Source organism: Rhinopithecus bieti, unplaced genomic scaffold, assembly GCF_001698545.2.
Source record: "Rhinopithecus bieti isolate Rb0 unplaced genomic scaffold, ASM169854v2 scaffold_39586, whole genome shotgun sequence".
In the NCBI taxonomy this organism is placed as follows: domain Eukaryota; kingdom Metazoa; phylum Chordata; class Mammalia; order Primates; family Cercopithecidae; genus Rhinopithecus; species Rhinopithecus bieti.
In genome coordinates this window covers 2,139,431-2,145,933 of record NW_016816842.1, presented here as the reverse complement: position 1 = coordinate 2,145,933, position 6,503 = coordinate 2,139,431, and positions in this window count along the sequence as shown.

Sequence of the window (6,503 nt, the reverse complement as noted above, 5' to 3'; positions counted from 1 at the left end):
TTTGTTTCCTCTTTACTTACACAATGGACACAATGGAAATGGAAGTGGATCTCTGCCTGGCTTCAAAGCGTCCTTTGGAACCAGCAGAGACAGACTGGAGGCTCATGGAGCCAAAGTGGAGATTACCTTCAGGCGGACGTCTCCGTCCTGAACGGGTCTCCCAAGCCACTTGGTGGTCAAAAGTGGACCTCGGACCTGCGCAGGATTTTTGGCCAAGGGAGGTAAAGAGGAGACAAGGGCACTTACCCCAGAGAGGCCGTGAGAGTGAGGGAAGCGGGTCTCAGGTCCTGGTCTGTCTGTGGCGTGGAAGCAGGAGGAGGTTCCTCAATCCTTAGAGGCCTGAGGAGGGGTCTCCTCGCGGGTTCGGCACCAACTGATTTGTTTTTCTAAGACCAGCCGAGCGGGCACAAAAGAACCAGCGAGCAGGCAAGGGTAGGAGCAAAACTGCAAATTTATTTTTGGTCACCTATCTTCAGGGAAGGAGGTGGGTAGGCAGAGGTCTGTTGGCCTCCGGCAAAGGAGGCCAAGAGAGTCGCCCTATGGAGCTCTCAGACGGAGTTCTTGCAGTCCCTACAGGAGTAGGGGGGCTGGGAAGTCCGCGCGGAGCGTCTGCCGGGAGCGGCTTTCCTAGGAGTGGGAGGGCAATAGGCGGGGCACGGGCGTGTCGGGGGGGCGTTCCACAGGTGCAACCAGGTAAATCTTGGTCTCTTCGGATTGATGTCACCTGGCGCATGCCTGGTTGGTCTGCACCTTCCCGGGCGCCGGCTGCATTTTCGCGCGTGTGGGAAAAGTTGGTGATGAAGAACCCGGAAGTGCACCATCTTGCCTCCGTTCGTCCACTCACTCACCTGAGATAAATGCATATCTGATTGCTTCCTCTGCCCTATTGTCTACGTTATCTTATGTTAAAATACAGATTAACTGAGCCAGACGAAGGCATGAATATTTCCTCCGCGTCTCCCTCACATGAAAATTATGTATTCAAAAGGATGTAACTGTTTTGTCTTTTATCTACTGACACAATTTAAAAATATTTTTCAGCTGGGTGCAGTGGCTCATGCCTGTAATCCCAACACTTTGGGAGGCCAGGCAGGCGGATCATGAGGTCAGGAGTTTGAGACCAGCCTGGCCAGTATGGTGAAACCCCATCTTTACTAAAAATACAAAAATTAGCTGGGCGTGGTGATGCACACCTGTAGTCCCAGCTACTTGGGAGACCGAGGCAAGAGAATCACTTGATCCAGGGAGTTGGAGGTTGCAGTGAGCCAAGATTGCGCCACTGCACTCCAGCCTGGTGACAGAGCGAGACTCCATCTCAAAAAAAAAAAAAATTTATCTTCCCCCATTATCCACCCTTTCCCCTTTAAGTACTAAAGCCCTCAAAATCATCTTCGGAGATAGGCATATACCTGCTTCCCTGGCATGCATCCTTTACTATGGCAAATAAACATCCTAAAATGATTGAGACTTGCCTTGGTCATGTTCTTTGATTTGCAAAGGCAAAATGGGGGCTGTTTAGATCAGATCTCTTGCAGTCATAATTTTCTCACTGTTACAATTTTCGCAAAAGCAGTTTCAAGACCTCAAGAGATGAAGTAAGAGGTATAAATTGACAATTGTCAGGGTCCCATCCTTTTCCACCATTGTTGCAGATTGTTTAGAGATTCTGTTGCCTCTGTTCCTTATTCAGGAAAACAAGGCAGTTTTCCTGAATTTTTTCCTTTTTTTTTTTTGGAGACAGAGTCTTGCTCTTGTCCCCCAGACTGGAGTGTGATGGCACAATCTCAGCTCACTGCAACCTCTGCCTCCCGGGTTCAGGTGATTCTCCTGCCTCAGCCTTCCAAGTGGCTGGGATTACAGGTGCCTGCCCCAATGCCTGGCTAATTTTTGTATGTTTAGTAGAGATGGGGTTTCACTATGTTGGCCAGGCTGGTTTCGAACTCCTGACCTCAGGTGATCCACCCACCTCAGCCTCCCAAAGCGCTGGGATTACAGGCATGAGCCACCACTCCTGACCTTCCTGAATTTTTTAAAGAGCAAGTTGGTGAGCCCAACTTGCACACTGTGATCAGAGGGCAAAACTTTATTTCTTTTGCAAAGAAAAAGAAATAAAGAAGTGAACCATTTTACAAAACCAAATAATCATTCATCTGAAAGCTTCTTTCATTCATTTGACTGATTTTTTTTTTCAATATAATCTACTTAATGGGAAAGTAGGAGGAGGCAGGAATGCATAAAGTTCTGTTCAGTTGGAAGTCAATTTAAAGCTCAGTGTATCTTCTTGCAGTCACTTCAGCCCAATTCCAGGCTGTTCTTTACAGCAGCGATCTCCAACCTTTTTGGCACCAGGGACTGGTTTCATGGAAGACAGTTTTTCTGTGTACTGGAGAGGGAATGGTTTCAGGATGAAACTGTTTCACTTCAGATCAGCAGGCATTAGATGGAGCATGCAACCTAGATCCCTCGCATGCATGGTTCACGATAGGGTTCATGTTGCTCTGAAAATATAATGCCACTGTTGATCTGGCAGGAGGTGGAGCTCAGGTGGTAATGCTCACTTGCCTGCTGCTCACCTCCTGCTGTGTGGCTGGATTCCTAACAGGCCATGGACCTTGTACCAGTCTGTGGCCCAGGGGTTGGGGACCCCTGCTCTACAGTATAGCCAGAGTGATCTTTTCCACATACATCCTTGTTCATGTCTACTACCTTCCTCTACCTGACCCCCTAAGGATATTTAAATGGCTTTTGATGACACTTAGGATAAAACATATAATATTTAATGTGGTATACAAAAGTCTGCATAGGCTAGAGCCTACCTGCCTCCTCAGACTCACCATGCCCCTTCTAGTCATACTGGCCTCATCTTAGGTCTTCCATCAAGCAATACTCCTTTTTTGCCTCAGGGAATTTGCACGTGCTATTCCAGTCATGCCTTCCCAACAGTCCCCCAAAGTCTTAACTCATTCCAGCATTAACTCAAAAGTCCAAGTTCAAAGTCTGATCTGAGACAAGGCAAGTCCCTATCACCTGTAAGCCTGTATAATCAAAAACAAGTTAGTTACTTCCAAGATACAATGGGGGTATAGGCATTGGGTAAATGTTCTCCTTCCACATGGGAGAAGTTGGCCAAAACAAAGGGCCCACGCAAGTCTGAAACCTGGTTGGGTAGTCATTAAATATTAAACCTCTTAAATAATCTCATTTGACTCCATGTCTCACATCCAGTGCATGCCGATTCAAGAGGTGGGCTCCTAAGGCTTTGGGCAGCTCTGCCCCCGTGGCTCTGCAGGGTATAGCCCCCAAGACTGCTTTCATGGGCTGGAGTTGAATGCCTGCCGCTTTTCCAGGTCCAGAGTGCAAGCTGTTGGTGGATCTACCATTCTGGGGTCCGGAGGACAGTGGCCCTATTCTCACAGATCCACTAGGTAGTGCCCCAGTGGGGACTCTGTATGGATACTCCAACCCCACATTTCCCTTTTCTGCTGCTCTAGTAGAGGTTCTCTGTGAGGGCTCTGCCCATGCAGCAGACTTCTGACTGGATATCCAGTCATTTCCATACATCCTCTGAATTCTAGGCATAGGTTTCTAAACCTCAGCTCTTGGCTTCTGCAAACTTGCCGGCCCAACACCACATAAAAGCTGCCAGAGCTTGGGGCTTGCATCCTCTGAAGCAATGCCCAAGCTATACCTTGGCCCCTTTTAGCCATGAGCTGGAGTGGCTGGGACACAGGGAACCATGTCTTGAGGCTGCACACAGCAGTAGAGCCCTGGGCCTGCCTAGCCCAGGAAACCATTTTTCCCTCCTAGGCCTCTAGGTCTGTGATGGGAGGGGCTGTCCTGAAGATCTCTGAAATTCCCTGGAGACATTTTCCCCATTGTCTCAGCTATTAACATTCAGCTCCTTGTTACTTATGCAAATTCCTGCAGCTGGCTCAAATTTCTCCCTGGAAAATGGGTCTTTGTTTTCTACTGCATTGTCAGGCTGCAAATTTTCCAAACTTTTATGCTCTGCTTCCCTTTTAAACATAAGTTCCAATTTCAGATCATCTCCTTGTGAACACATATGACCATTTGCTTTCAGAAAAAGCCAGGTGACATCTTGAATGCTTTGGTGCTTAGAAATCTCTTTTGCCAGATACCCTAAATCATCTGTCTCAAGTTTAAAGTTCCACAGATCTCTAGGGCAGGGGCAAAATGCTGTCAGTCTCTTTGCTAAAGCATACATAGCAAGAGTGACCTTTCCTCCAGTTCCCAATAAGTTCTTCATCTCCATCTAAGACCACCTCAGCCTGGACTTTATTGTCCAGGTCACTATCAGCATTTTGGTCAAAATCATTCAACAATTCTTCAGGAAGTTCCAAACTTCTCCATATCTTCGTGTCTTCTTCTGAGCCCTCCAAACTGTTGTGATCTCTACCTGTTTCCCAGTTCCACACTTGCTTCAACATATTCAGGTATCTTTATAGCAGTGCCCCACTCCTAGTATCAATCTTCTGTATTAGTCCAGTTTCACACTTCTATAAAGAACTACCTGAGACTGGGTAATTTATAAAGAAAAGATGTTTAATTGACTCACAGTTCTGCATTGCTTGAGAGGCCTCAGGAAATTTACAATCATGGCTGATACAATTAGGCTGTGTTTCCACCCACATCTTGTCTTGAATTGTAGTTCCCATAATCCCCATGTGTTGTAGGAGGGAACCAGTGGGAGGTAATTGAATCGTGGATGTGGTTACCTCTATGCTATTCTTGTGATAGTGAGTGAAACTCACAAGCTCTGATGGTTTTATAAGCATCTGGCACGTCCCCTGCTTGTGTTTCTCTCTCCTGCTGCCATGTGAAGAAGGTATGTTGGCTTCCCTTCCCAACATGATTGTAAGTTTCCTGAGGCCTCCCTAGCCATGCAGAACTGTGTCCATTAAACCTCTTTCATTTATAAATTACCTAGTCTCAGATATTTCTTCATAGCTGTGTGAGAAGGGACAAATACAGTGGTGGACAGTGAAGGAGAAGCAAGCACCTTCTCCACAAGGCAGCAGGAGAGAGAGAGAGAGAGAACAAAGAGGGAACTGCCACACACATAAACATCAGACCTTGTGAGAACTCACGGTCACTAGAACAGCATGAGGGAAACCATCCCCATGGTCTAATCACCTCCCACCAGTCCCTCCCTCAACACATGATGATTACAATTTGAGATGAGATTTGGGTAGAGACACAGAGCTAAACCATATCACTCCTTTTTTGCATTTATAATCACTAATTCTTCCCCCTCTACTCACTGGAATTTGTACATCTTGCTTCTCTTCTTTTATTGGTTACCATAGAAATTACAGCATGGATCATTAACTCATTAAAGTCTAATATTAATCAGTATCTTTATTATCTTCCTAAACAATACACAAACCTTTCAAATCTGCCTGGTCATTTTTAATAATCCCTTATTCCTTGCCTATATGAGTTTTTATGAATATGTAATACCATGTATCTGTCATGGCACATTGTACATAATAGTTTCACCGCCCTAAAAATTTGTGCTTTACCCATTCATCCCAAACCAGCCTCCTCCCACACCCATAGTAACCATTGATTTTTTATTGTCTCTACAGTGTTGCTTTTTCCAGAAGGCCATATAGTTGGAATTACACAGGATGTTGCCTTTCCGTTTTTTTTTTTTTTTTTTTTTTTCACTTAGCAACATGCACTTAAGGTTTGTCTGTGTCTTTCATGGCTTGATAGCTTACTTCTTTCAATCACTGAATGATATCCCATTGTCTGGATATGCCTTCTTTTTTTTCTAACCTATTCACCAATTGAAGGACATCTTGGTTGTTTCCAGATTTTGGCACTTATGAATAAAGTTCCTATGAACATTCATGTGCAGGTTTTTATGTGGACATAAATTATGTTTTTTATTTCATCTTTTGTTTTCTTAAATATTTTATACAGACTTATTTTATTTTCCCTACATGATAATTCCAATATTTGAAGTTTCTGGGGAACTAAATCATTTTGTTGTTGTTGTTGTTTTTTGCTGACTCATGGTGGCTTATCTCCCTGTAATTTTTTATTGTAAGTTTATTTTATTGAATTTAAATCAATGGAAATTCCAAGGACCTACATTTGGGATGCTTTCCTTCAGAAGGACTTTTATATACCTCTGCTAAAAGCCAGATGGCATCTTTAGTGTGCCCTTCAAGGGTCCTGGAGGTTCAGCTTCCTCAAGTTGCCATGGCTCCAGGTTTAGCTTCTCATTCGCAGAACTGGTGTTGGCATTTGCAACATAGTGAAAACTCCCATATCTAATTTTTTAAGAAATAGAAATGAATACCTAAGAATATGACCTCAAAGGTATAGAGTTTTAAAACTATCAATATCACCAACCATAAATGAGAAGATTCGTACATTTGACTATATTAAAATAAAGAACTTTTGTTTGCCAAAAGATAGCATGAAATAAGCAAAAAAGCAAGGTAGAGAGTAGAAGATATTTGGCACTTGTG